The sequence below is a fragment of the Ambystoma mexicanum genome, chromosome 9 (assembly GCF_040938575.1).
Source record: "Ambystoma mexicanum isolate Mex_15411 chromosome 9, UKY_AmexF1_1, whole genome shotgun sequence".
Classification (NCBI taxonomy): domain Eukaryota; kingdom Metazoa; phylum Chordata; class Amphibia; order Caudata; family Ambystomatidae; genus Ambystoma; species Ambystoma mexicanum.
In genome coordinates this window covers 873576202-873590403 of record NC_090931.1, presented here as the reverse complement: position 1 = coordinate 873590403, position 14202 = coordinate 873576202, and the positions used below count along the sequence as shown (strand labels likewise).

At 46.8% G+C, this 14202-nt stretch overlaps 1 protein-coding gene across 3 annotated transcripts in view; it reads left to right on the top strand.

Moving 5' to 3' along the window:
* MLPH (melanophilin) overlaps positions 1-14202 on the top strand; it is a 532938-nt gene that overhangs the window by 166708 nt on the left and 352028 nt on the right. The gene's annotated exons all lie outside the window — the stretch shown is intronic.

Sequence of the window (14202 nt, the reverse complement as noted above, 5' to 3'; positions counted from 1 at the left end):
TTATACAAAGAGCAAATACACCACCCAAAAAGATCTCAGTAAAGTTCTCATATTCATGGACATCACCACCCCAGTAGCGCTTGCCAGTAGCTCCCGCCCATTGCCCATTAACTAAAAGTAGCTCTTGCTAACGGAAATGTTGGGGACCCCTGCTCCATGCTTTCTTCATGCCTTTACAGCCTTCCTTGTGTCATTCCTGCCTTTCTTCTTTGCTTCCTTTCATCTTGCTCTCATTTTGTTTCTTTCTTCATTCTTTTGATTTCATATAGTGTCTTAATTTTGTTAATGTCTCTCCTGCTTATATTTCTCCTTTGTTAGCCAGCTAATTAGCTCCATCCAATGCCGGATGAGCACGTGCGTTTGGCGGGAGCTGCATGCTGCTCTACTGCCTGAAGGGCCACACATTGTTGTAAGGCTGAGCCATTAAGCTGCCTTCATGGCCACCCCTCCCCACTCCATCACCCACCTGCTCTACCATCCACACTGGCCTTTTGGAATCCTTTGTCCTGCGCCTTATCCTCAAATATGCTGCTATGGAAAGCAAAAAGAGACTCACTTCTGAGCAGCCCTTTCGCATTGCCATGGTGGCCATCTTAGTTGGGAGCACCAGCACTATAATCAAAGGCAGCCACTTAAAAAACATACACACGCATTATTTCACACCAAGAATGATGTTGGCATGCCAATATTGTTAATGGTCAGCTTTAGGGTTGTACACAGGCAGCATTGACCCCAAGCCCTTGTGGTGGCCCTCACTTTGCTATGCCCTGACAACTCAGACTACGGGTGGTTACCAGCTATGTAAGCCCCCCAAGGTAGCCATTCAAAGTGTGTTTTCCTTCCTTTCCTTTCCTCCCTAATATCTCAAGTCTCTTCATTCTTTCTTTCATTCTTGTTTCTAACTTTCTTTCCTTCTTTATTTCCTTCTGTCTTCTTTCATTCATTCTTTCGTTGTTTCTTTCTTTTGTTCTTTATTTATTTCTCTCCCTCCCCTTTTCTTCTTCACTTGCTCACCTACCTTCCCTTCATTCCTTGTTTTCCTATTTTCTCACTTATCTCCCTTCCTTTAACTTTTCTCGCTCCTTTCATCATTTCTTGCTTCTTCTTTCCCTTTCTACCTTCTTCTCTGATCACCGTCCTTTCTCCTCCCTTCCTCCCTCCATCCCTCCCTCCCTCCATCCCTCTGTCCCTCCCTCCCTCCCTCCCTTCCTTCCTTCCTTCCTTCCTTCTTCCTTCCTTCCTTCCTTCCTTCCTTCGCCTCTGCACATTCCTCCATTCGCCATTTACGTCGCTCATCTCCTCCTCTGTTCTTTTATTCATTATATTCCTTATTCTCTACTTTTATCCATCGGCTCTTTCTGCCCCTGCTGTCCTACTATTCTCACAAATCAGTCCCCTCTAGTGTAACTATTGACAACACTCTTGACCAGAGGACTCATTATGGAAAATTTGCTGTGGGCCTGCCGCCCTGCGTCCCCCATTCCTGCTTTGAGCTGGGTTTGTGTGGAGCCATGGACCTGGCACGTGGCCTGTGGGCTTTGAGCTGGGTCCGATCTGTGTTCATGCAGGCACAGTGGGCCAAGTTTGTGGCTCGCTAGCCCCATGTTGGTTCTGAACAGGGTCTGTAATGGCTTGCCAACCGGGCACGGGGCCTTGGATTTAGAGCTAATTCCGATGCACAGACTTGGCCTGATTTGTGTGCCCCGACATAGTGTCATGGAATTATTTCTGTGGAAAGATAACCCAGGCGAAGGCGACCCCTGAATTAACTGGGCCCAGTCTACACTGGGCATGGTCACAGGCCAGACCCAGTGGACAGAATGGGTGAGTTGGTGGTGGGCAGTGCATGGTGCAGGCTATGCCCTAGGAAAGCGTCCCCCGGTTATGGCCACAAGCTATGCCTGGTGACACTGTGGGTATGTGGATGGTGCAGAGACACAGAGAAAGCCGACTCTGCTGCCTTTTCTGTTTGTCGAAGCACTGCAGGCGCTCTATAGGAAACCCACTTCTCTGCTGGGGTGGCTTAATGTTTAGTGGCTTGTGCAGCTTCTGCTTAGGCAAGTTAGTAGGCAAAGTGAATCATGTTTTTTTCCATATTCAGCAGTCAATTCTTGCTACAATTCAAACAGTTTGGCCTGGTCGAGGTGCTACAGTATTCATTTTAGTAAGACAATCTATTAGTTAAATGTATCTACATGTATTTCAGGCCGGCCACGCAGAGAAGTCTTTATGGGAAAGAAAAAGGGGAACGTGCCCCAGGCTCCCACCCTGGGGGTGGGGAGTCAGGCACAGGTATGACTGATGGACTGCCCCTTTTGGGGTAGGATCAAGCCTGATTTGCATATGGTCTTTCCCCATCTGTAATGGCATGGCAGGCTGAAAAACGATGGTCTGGAGGGGTTCCCAGAGCTATACCCGTGGTTATGATAAATTCAAAACCTTCCAGCCATCACCTTTTTGTTTAGCTAAAGTGACCCCGAGTGGGACAGGTATGCGCAGACGTGGGTCCCGAATCTGCCCGGCCCAGAGACCCAAGCTACTCCTCACTGATGATGCCCAACAAGGCTGAAACATGTCTGGGGATGCTTGTGGTCTCGTGCAGAAGGGATGTGACATAGCAGTTCGGGCTGGACTGCTCCTTTTGGGGTAGGACCAAGCCTGATTTGCATATGGTTTTCCCCAAATTTAATGGCTTGGCAGGCTGAAAAACGTTGGTCTGGAGGGTTGCCCAGAGCTATGCCCGTGGTTATGATTAATTCAAAACCTTCCAGCCATCACCTTTTTGTTTTGATCAAAAAGGAGTCAGATCCCATTGCTCACAAAACTTAAATAGCACATGCCAGGGTATTGTATGGTGCGGTACTGAGGCTCTAAACCTATTGCCTCTCTGTTGTTACACGCTGCTCTGATCAATTCATCCTGTGAGGCGTTCTGTTTCCACTGTGCTATGCATAGTTTGCGTGTTCACTGCTGCATAACTCCTGTAGCATTCTCACAATCTGTGGGGATGATATTGCTCATGTGCAATACCCAACGTTGAAATGCATATTGATACATGTGGGTGCCACGATGGTCCAGACGATAGCTTTTTAATGGGCATTTGAGTGGAGGGGTTCTAGGAAGAAGAGGGTAGACCATATATCATAGGCCTCTGGCAAGCATCATTTACGGTCTACTTGTTTAACACAATTTATAATTCAAGGGGTCTCCTGCACATCATAAATAATGCACAAGCCTAGGTTTTGGGGGTATTTAAATCTTTCAAATACAAAAGAGAAACCCAAATGAAATCTTTTAAGATCGCATTAATTAGTATGCTGGTACTTGTATACTCCCCTTGATGGCACAGACAATGAAGCGAAAATCATTCCCATGTTGCATAACATGTTTCTATAGCATTTTGTTTGAAAAAATTGTGTTGGGTTATGTGGTTTGCGTACGTTACAAGTCTGTTCTATAAAATGTGATTTTTAGCTCATGAAAGTCAAAGATGATCAAATAACTGAACCTTGCTTATTGGAAGAACTGGAAAAGAAAGTGCTAAAGAGCAGAAATTGCAGATTCGGCACAAATCCCAGAATCACCGCTTAACCACTCTGTGCTCCTGGCTGCCGCCGAACTCGTAATGAGGGCCACTGTGTTGTGTGACCTGGCCTGAGATCACGCCCCTGAGCCCTGCCCCCTTCTCCCCCCACAAGGAGCAGAGGCTTACTAGAGTACTTTATGTCCCCTCCATTTCCAGCACTACTCATCAGCAGATCTCAAGAGAGACATCTGCGATGTTCCCAGGTGTGAGTGTTGGACACACTATTTTCAGAATATCTTTGTGTCTCCCAGTTGTCTGTATCCCCATCAGAGGGCAGTGCAGGACAACGGAATCGCTTGCAAACACTTTGCAATCAGTGAACATGCGACCATTTCCATTTTTCTTTGGTTTTCATTTTCAACCCTTAACAACAAGCAAGAAATATCATTTGGTTTTCTTTAAATAAGAATGTTTTTATTCATAGAATTTAAACAGAAATGTCTAATGTTATGAATGGCACATAGGGGAGTATTAAGTATTTGTTTTCTTTGATTCATTTTCAATCAGAAAGAAAAGAAAATACATCCCCTAATATTCCTCTGCTTATTTTTTACTTTGGCTCTATTTGAAAGAGCGCAAACCTGAACTTTCAGCCATACGATCCGTGGTACAGATCAAGAACACAGCAGGTAGACAATGAAAAGAACCCCTCATTAAGTCACCAAAGACTGTGGGGAGTTACTAAAGGAGAAACCTGCAAGGCAGGCTATGGAGAAGCCTGAACATCAGCAGTGCAGGGCTGCTTCTCTAGGAAATAAAACCAGGATGAACATATGTTACGAATGCTTATTTATAACGCACTTAATACCCAGAGGTGTCTAAGCGCAGACCCAGGGATCGAAACTGTGTTGCTCTGTGTCGTCTTGCTTCCAAGGCGAGCACATTGCCCCTGAGCTATCCTCTTGAGACCAAATTGAAAAGTCGAAAGCCAGGCGGCTGATCTCAGAGTTAGAGCAAGGGATTCCCAGAACCCGGAGCCTCAATGGAAAGGACTGCATTTGAGTTTGTTTTCTATTGGTGTAAACATGGCTGGGATGGTGCAAAAGTCGCCCTTGTCAGTGGGGTAACACAACATGTAGGGGTCCCCCGTGCAGGACTTCCCGATGTGGCCCCCCTAAACTCCACCCCAGAATGGTTATGCCCCACCCACCAAATTAGACCACACCTACCACCATATGCCACGCCCACACACATTTGCTCCACTCGTACATTTATGTTCCACTGATGCCATTCATCCGACTCAAACCTTGATGAGCATCTCCACTCAAGTACAACAAAGTCCCTTTTTGTAAACATTGCTACCAAATAATGTATATGTATTGTATCTAATACATAACACAGTCAGAATATAATGCAACACATATGTTATCCTATGACACTTACAAACTAAACAAATAGGCATAAAGAAGTGATAAAGATAAGCCCCAAAGCAAAGTATAGTGATTGAAGTCGAATATTAAAAAAATATATGCTTCTGCCTGCCAGTAACACAATATAGTAATTATTCCAAATCAGGTATTGGAAATTTGGAATTGCAGATTTCCAAAAATAAAACAATCTTAAAGACACGTGCATAGTGACGTATAAATACAGAGAAAAGGCATGCGCGCATGCCAATCTACAGTGCATAAACGTTCAACTTTCCCATCTAGAGAACCTGATCGTTTGTAGCTGTTCGGGGCTCAGGGGAGTAAGAAGAGGGGCTTTAACACTTTGGCCCTCATTAGGACCTTGGCGGAGGACCATGGCGCTATTAGCACCATGGTCCATGGCGCTAAGCTGCCAACTCCGCCATGGGGGTTGGCGGACTTACCGCCCCATTCCGAGGTTGGCGGGGCGGTAAGTCCCCAATCCCCATTTACCCTTCCCCATTCTCATTTCTGGCCCCATAGGGCATAATGGGAGTGGGGAAGCCGTTAGTTACGCCACCGTAAATTACGGTGGCGTAATTAACAACAAGGTCCCTTAGCGCCATGGATTTTAACGCCTGCTAAAAGCAGGCGTTAAAATCACCATAGCGCTAAGGGAACTCGTACTCAGGCGGTAAGGGGCGCCATGGTTTACGCCGGCGTAAACCCCTTACCGCCTGGGTCCTAATGAGGCCCTTTGTCTTTCTGGGCATGGTTTCGACATGCCTTGGCTCACCAATGCACGGTGCAAGGCTCAAATGTGAGATTTTTTTGACTCGCTTTTCATGGAGCTTTTGCAAACTTGGCAAATTCAGATTTCTGCCATACAGCCCCTACCAAATGTTGGGGTCTAGGGAAATAAGCAGAATGGCTTTGCCTTCTGTCTTTTCTTGTGCATGGCTTCAACATGCCCAGGCTCAGCAAACACCTCTCTCCAGCTATCTCTCCTGTTGCCGATGCACCGTAAAGAATGCAGTTGAGTCGCACTATAAATTCGATCCACTTGCCCATGTAGACCCTCCACCTTTTTCTTTTGATGCCTTCCAGAGCATCTTCTCACTCTCCCCTCTTCCCAACTGTCTACCCGGCGTTGCCCCTCCATACCACTACTGAATGTTCTTTAATACTCCTCCTTTTCCGCTCTGACAGGCAAACGTGCTTGAACACCATAACCTACGGCAGGAGGTGCCATATAAATGCAAGATAACATAAAATAACATCAGGTCCATTGGTTCTTTAAAACAAGTTTACTGGGTGTAATCAGCTTCCTGATTGGACACCGTGCAACCCAATCCTGTTCATTGAAATACTTAAGGGATATTGGAGAATGTTACCAGCTAAATAAACAGGGATCAGCTGCACCAAACACTCAGGCCAGGAATCTGACAAATGGTCCAAACTTCAAAGTTACCAACACAAGAAAAGCAAAGTATTCCTGCATTGTACTCTGCCATCATTAGATGCATGTTTCTTTGTTATAAAAAAGGCTCCTTCAGTGAATAAAGGAGGGAATGTTTATTTTATGAGTTATCCGCAAGCACAGAATGTTCATCAGGAAAATGTCAACTTAAGACAGGTGCAGTTATGGCAGCAGGAATAGTTCCCCTCTGACCAAACTTTCAGGGCCCGATTCACGGAATATTTGCCCGGTTCAAAGTGACTTTGCACTGCTGAAGAGTGACTTTGCACTGCCGAAACACACCCTGTTTCATGGAACTGTGCAAAGTTCGTGGCAAAGTCATTTTGTACTGCAAAAATGACTAGGCGCTGACTTTGCCCGGACTTTGCACTGCAAAAATACCCTTTGCACGCTTCCATGAATCAGGGTGTGTGTCGGCAGTGCAAAGTCACTTTTCAGCAGTGCAAAGTCACTTTGAACCTTGAAAATATTCCATGAATCGAGCCCTAAGTGTCTAAGTATTCACATCTGCTGCACATGTTCTCTTGTCTGTTAAATAAGCGGAGGGTCCTTTCATGGGGCACTGCCTCTTCCACGCACTGGGCATTGCTTCCCACTGGGCCATGCCAGGATCAGGACCTGGTAGCTACAGTCCACAGTAAAACAATGTGCTATTCGTCTTTAGCCATCAGACCGCTGCAGGGCCGTTACAAAGCTTCCTAGTTGCCTGATTTCCTCGTCGTTTTTTAATTACCGAGGCTCATTTGGGCAATCTGACTCTAGCCGAAAGGACCAGCTAATGTTTGCTAGGCCGGCCTGTTAAGGATTAATGCGGAGGAAACAGACACACTTCGAACCCGAGCACCTGATAATGTTAATTCATCTCTGGCTCTGGGCTTACGAAATCCATGTTAAGCTTTAACATAACAGCAGCCCGCTGCGCTTGCTAGATTTTTATTTCTTAAACGAATAGGTATTAAAGTGCAAGCGACTCGTGAGACACTTTTATGCTCAAAAGTGCATCAAGGATGATCCGCCCTGAGGGAGAGAATGCAATGCGCTACCGGCTGGAGGGAGAAGCAACGCACACAGAACAAAACAGAACTTGTTACAGAGCAGACAAAAAATCCCTCATCCAATTTGAGTCATGGCTTGTTCGAGTCAGAGACTCGCCTCTATGACAGGCTGCCTAGGCCGGTTAGCCTGATGATTAGGAAAGATAGATTTTGTTTTTCTGTGCATCGTCCGTGGCCGTACCATGCCTGCGAGCACGGGCAGGAGGCAGCAGCACAGCGATTGGCTCCTCTGTCTGTGACACGGTGTGGCTGTGCTCATGCGGCTCGCACAGGGGCAGGGTTTGACTTTTCGACTAAGCTGCGCATGTGTGCAGCATACGTATGCAGCAATATTCAAGGCAGGTGGTAGCCCTGCCTGACAGCCTGACCCTCACGGCCTTGCCTCATCCTGCTGTTACTGTGGCTTGCGCCCGCCTCAGCCACCGCAACCCTCCACCTGTATGGTGAGTTTGCCACGGCAGCAGTGCGGGATGTAGTCACAGCACAGCAGCTTTGCAGCACTACAGAGAAGCACCCCAGCGTGTCAGCAGAGAGGAGGAGCAACAAGCAGCAATGTTGCTGGGCTGGTAGCCACAAGATTCCCCCGCCCCTCAGCACCTTGGCATGGGGGCGCCCAGCACCACAGAGTCTGCGGGGGCCCCTGCTCTGCCACTGCTTTATATGTTAGGTATCCTATTTTGAAAAGAATCTTGGACTATAGAGGCAGCCAATGGAGGGAGATCAGAACAGGGGAGATGTGATCCAATGGCCAGACCCTGCTACCAATCGAGCAGCTGAATGGAAGGTAGATCAAAGTGGATACAAGATACCAGCAGCACATTGACCCCATCAATGTGGGACAGATGTAGAGAACATTATTCACATCTGCTGTGGCACTAGCTGAGCCTTCCTACATACATGGACCATCAAGGATTACTTTGAGTTCATCAGAAAGCCTGCGCACTCAAGCTGAGCCAACCTAAAATGGAGCAATGACCTTCTGAAAACATCCTGAAAACACGATTTATATGGATGAGCTAATCTTTCTGGGCTGAAGAACAGGAAATCAATTTGTAAGGTATTCAACTTTGTCAATGAACGTCTATCAGTAAAGAGGCACAGCGATAAAGCTGAGTCTCATCTGCATATTGGTGAATGGAGGCACAGTAGAAAGCGTCAGACTGACCGTTGGCTCCCTGCACCGTCTAAATAGAAGAGGTGAAATTATAGACTCCTGGGGTGCGCCACAATCTCTTAGGGAGACCTGGACAAAGCCATCCATAGAGATTCAAATCTGCCAGAAACGAAAGAACAAAAACAGTCCAAAGCGTTCCCTTCATGCCTATGCGCGAGCACAGGATTATTATTATAATTATTATTATTATTATAGTATTTATTGATCGCGGACCTAGCATCGAGAAGCAACTGAGCGCTTTACAGACCTATACACCAATACAGATACATAACAGAACGCTTTGCAGAGGTAACAACAGAACAGATATACAGTGGGGGTAGGATACAGAGTGGGACAGAGGAGGGGTACGGCTGTGCCAGGTGGCGGGGAGGAGAGGGGTGGGGGGTGTCTACCAAGTCAGGTGGTGCGAGGGGCGAAGCAATGGCCTGTGTGTTGAGGAGAGACTCCTTGAAAAGATGGTGGGTTATTTTCCGAATTGAAAGAGTGTGGGGGCAATTCTAATGCAGTCGGGGAGGAGGTTCCATAATCTTGGGGCGTAGGATGGAAAGGGTCTCCCAATGGCCCACTGTATCAAATGCTGCTGAGTGGCCCCACAGTACCAGCAAGGCTGCCTGAGCCCCATCAACAGTTCAGAGGGCTTTGCCCCACCAGCTGGAGAGTCCCTTACTCAGTGCCACGGCCCGAGCGAAAGCTGGGTTTGCGGGCTCCAAGAAGGTGGTTTGTTTCCATCTGGGTCTGCAATGTGTGCCCTCTGGTTTTTAATCAGTTTGGCAGTAAGTTGCTTACCAGGCTTTTGCAGTAGGAGAGCACTCAAGCCCTGCTTTAGTGGGTGTGGGACTAGGTCAATGGAAGCAGACCTGGACTGCTCAGGAAGGGAGCAGTGCGACTGCTAGAAAACTGCTAGGTACATTTTGAATGGATCATATCCTCGTTGGTGGTTGTGGGTTTGAGATTGCTGTGCAAAATAAAAATAGAAGAGGGATCCAGTGATTGGAAGGAGTCCATTGAGAGAATAGCGCCGGACAGTCATATTATTACAAATTGACTTCAACTTAAGCTCCTTTTATGTTTTCGGAATTCTTTTTCATAAAGAAAGCACTGATTTGATTGCATATTTCAGACGAGCGTTATGTGCCAGGGGCGGATTACAGCAGTGCTTAACAGTTCTGGCGAAAGTGAGTGTTCTGTCCTTTCCCTTCCCCCGTCACCAATCGGCAGCCTCTTATTAGCCTCTTGTAGCTCAGGGGCAACGTGCTCACCGTGGAAGCAAGATGACACTGAGCACCACGGGTTTGATCCCCGAGTCGCTCTTAGAAGCCGCTGGGTATTATGCGCGTTATAAATAACGTATCATATGACAGTGTGCAATAAGCTCAGCATTTCATGCCCGGCCTCTCAGTCTGCAGGAGATTGGACTCGGGCAAGAAGAACAGGAATGCAAGCCAGCACAATATCCATCTGGTGAAAAGGAGGAGTCCGGGTGCGTAAAAGTGATGGGTCCCTGCAACCTCCCATGGTTGGAAGAAACCATCATAAAGTTATAAAGCGGGGGGGGGGTATACACTGCAGAGGGAATAATATTCACCCCAGTGATATTATAGAATCATGACTTTCTGACCTAACTACTAGGAACTCTTGCAAGTCTACGGCCTGGCGCAGAAGCTTCCTGAAACGGTGGCAGGAGAATGCACACAAGGTTTCCTTCCAAAGTGATGAAATACAGCAGCTTTAGACCAGTCGGGCGCCATAAGGGCGAGTTTCCAAGCTAGCACCCAACAAAAATGCTTTGTAGAGCCTCGCACCCCTAGAGGACTGTGCCCCAAAAAGGTAATGGCCATCCCAGTTTCAGACACAGCCCAAGTGGCCCTTCTACGGAAAGTTGGAGATAGAAATTGTTGAAAAGGCTCCTAGAGGAAACGAATATCTTAGCGGATGAGCTCCTCAAACTATGCACTGCAAATGCCTGCACGTGTCTGTGTTGTAAACAAGTGCCCTGGGGTGCATCAGGCCCGGTCACCCCAGACTATGCCCATACAGAATAGGTAGATTACTGCGCATGAGAATTCGTGGAATTCAATTTTTCTAAAAATGTTGTTATCGGTTTTCGCCGCAAATATATGCGGGTGGGTGACGGTAATAAGAAAGGTCGTTGGTGGGAGTGGCGGAGCGGGGGTCTCCCCCGGGATATATTTGCGGCAAAATGGTTAACGAAAAAAAAATATGAGTAAAAATCGAATTCGGCAACTTATTCTCGACCAAATCACATTGAACCTACCTGCCCATACACTTCAAATGGCGTTTCACTGATCTGCGTTCCTCCAGGAGATTAACGTTGCCCACTGCGGTTTTGGAATTATTTTCATCCCGCCCAATTGTCAATTTGTCCAGCAGATGGCAGTGCAGGATAATATAATGGCGTTGCTCCATTTTGTTTTGGCATTGATTTTAAACCGTTTATAACAAGAAAGAAAAAAAGCTTTTAGAATCGTTTTTTTTTTAAAACACGAATGCATTCTGCCAAGGGCAGGCACTTAATGAGAGGCACTTCAGTGCGAGACAAAGCCAGCAGAGAAGAGGCACTACAGAGAATGTCAGCTTCACAGGCGAAAGGGGAGAATGGAAACGGGCAGAAGGCCCACACGACGGCCTTCGTTGGCTCCTAAAAGGTGTGTGCTCAAGTGAATATCTTAAAACAAAAGACATTATTTAGAAACAATCATGCATGTGCCAGAGGAAGGAGGAAGGCGCCCTGCTTGATTTTCAAGAGGCAATGTTACAGTGTGGAGGGGGCGTGGGGCAGTGCTTTAAATGGGAAAAAAGAAGTACAGGTACTCACCAAAAGGCCAGGCCAGCCACGCTGAATTAAGAGGTAAGACACTGGCTTTCGTGATGCTTCTGGGGTGAAAACACCTTAACTCGAGTAGACAGGACAGTATCATGCGAAAATACGGGGGGGGGAACGGCATTTATTTATTTATTTCAGTTTTTATAGAGCGCCACACGCCTGTATGCCTCAGAGCGCAAGTTTGTTTACTGCGCATTGGCAGTAGAAAAAAATGCCTGATCCACATATATCGCACAAGGGGGTCAGGGGTTGCCCCCCGTTCCCTGTGTGCAGTAAGCAGGTTCAGGAGTTGCGGCGGTGTCCTCCGCACTTGCAGGGCATGGATTGTGCCATTTTACAATGGCACAGATATATTTGCTATCACTGCGCGCCTGCATTTTTGCATTTGGAATTTCCTAATGCGGTATTTTCAGACGCGCAGTGATGACACGGATCCGAAAGGACAGCACAAAGGGCGAAACAACAAATGCACCCTCACCAAACATGCCCCAGCATAATAAAAGCACGGCAGTAAAAACAGATGCTAGTTTTATTAATTTAAGTGTTTTCTTTTTTTATTTATTTATTGTGTATTTGTAAGGCACTTATACAGCAAGTAAATTGTGTTTCAAAGCGCCCCAAGGCAACAGGGAGGGAACATGGGAATGGGGAAAAAAAAAGATATAACAATGAAAGGTAGAGGCGGCCCTACTAGGCCTTGTGAGCATTCAGAACATGGAAGTGCAGAGAGAGAGAGAAGGGATGAGGTGTTGGGGAATAAGGGCAGGTGTACCAGGAGGGAAGTGCTAGGGAGTGAACAGCTGTAAGTGCCTAGGGGAGTGGATAACTGCCTATAAATAAGCGCAAGCCTATGGTGGCATAGGCCAGTGGGTGCCAAAGCAAGTGCTGGGAGCGGTTGGGGGCTGAAGGCGATTGGGTGTGAGAGGCCAGGGCCCAAGCGGACACATAAGGGCCCTGGTGACCAGTCTCAGCAACTGTGGGGTTTAGCAGAGGAGGGATGAAGGGAAGGAAGTGGTGAAAAGGAAAGTCTTGAGGAGCTTCCAGAATTTGAGGAGATCCGGCTCAAGAGGAAGGGGGAGGCTGTTCCAAAAGAGAGAGCCAGCCGAGGAAAGAGACCGCCCACCAGCTCGCTGTTTAGTGAAGTGCTTGACACACATACCTTACATACTTTGAAAAGTCCTTGTACTGAGGAGCGGCTAGGGCTGAGCAATTTAAAGCACTGATAGATACGTGCTGATTATGTGCCCCAGACCTTACACTAAATCAAGCACTAATCTTAGGAAAGCTCTTTGGGAACCCCTCCTTTCCCCTCCAAACCAGCAGATGGTTTCTGCAGCTTTCATTGTGTCATTTTCCAATGTATTGAGAGGCAATTGGTCATCTTTGCACTCATCACATCTGAACCACCTATTTATTGCCATGAATTCATCTAGTGCTTCATGTCTTGTTGTTGAACGTTCCATGATGTTAACAATCTGGAAATAGGGTCACCTTAAACTCTTGTCTTGGAGCCCATCCCCAACAGATGAGAAATAAGCAGTGCTTTAAGTGGGATTTGAAATGGAGGGGGCTTCTGTAAAGGAGGAGTGACCAATACATCATGATGTCCTGCAAACCTCTACTTTGGGTTAATCAGCCCCCTCTCAGGTGGTCGTGTTTGCATCGTGTAAATGAAACTCTGTGTGGTTCTATTTCTAAATAAACTGCTGTCTATGAATAAATCCCTTTGTGACTGAGGACATAAGCAATTCAATCCGCGAGGAAATCACCTTAAGTCTGTAAATAAATAACCCAGGCCCAGTGTGCTAAATAGCTCTTCTTTAGTGCTCACATAGCGTGTCTGCCTGTCCCATGACAATCTGTAGCTAAAAGGGCTAATAATATGCACATATTCTATTGAGAGGCACCAATCCTCGCAAACTAAAGACTGTATGACTTTAAGTGTGCTTTTGCTGATCAAAGGTAGGCCTCAAAGTGTAAACATATACACCTCCAAACGTATATATGCTTGCAGACCTTTCCTGTCCACAGACAGTTGCATCACGCTTTCTAGAGCTCTTATACTATCCAGGATTTACTATTGCAAGGCCCTCTATGTAGGCTCAAATAATTGCAACATCAAAAAACTTCAGGTAATCCAGAATAATGGCAGCTCTCAACAGCCGGATTAGGTTGAAATTACCTAAAGAAAATGGTTGCATTGACCAAAAGTTCTAAAAATGCTACCACCAAAGGTTCGAACACCAAAAGTTTGAACCCTTGTTGGTAGCATTAAAAAAAATGGGGGTTGCGGCAGTGTCCCCTGCATCGCCCTGCTCACATACTTTATGGTATAGTGAGCAGGCGCTGCGGGGGGTACCCCCGCAGCCTTCCGTTACAAAAAAAGAAAAGTTCCCTGCAGTGCCGGTTCCCGATCACGGAAGTGAAAGCGAACTGGCGCTGCAGGGAACCAGCGTGAAGATGAAGGTAAGTGAGTTTTGTTTATGTTGGGGGTGTGCTGAGGGTGTGGGTGGGGGTGTGTTATGGGTGTGTTGTGGGTGTGTTGTGTGTGTGTGGGTGGGTGTGCAAATGTATGTGTGTTCGCATGAGAAAGGTGCAAACTTTTGGTAGTTCGCACCTTTCTCATGCAAACTATTTTCCTGCTGTACTTTCAGCCGCGGGCAAATGAGTCGGATTCCAAAAGCCTGGCCAACACTGCCCCTGAATATTTAGC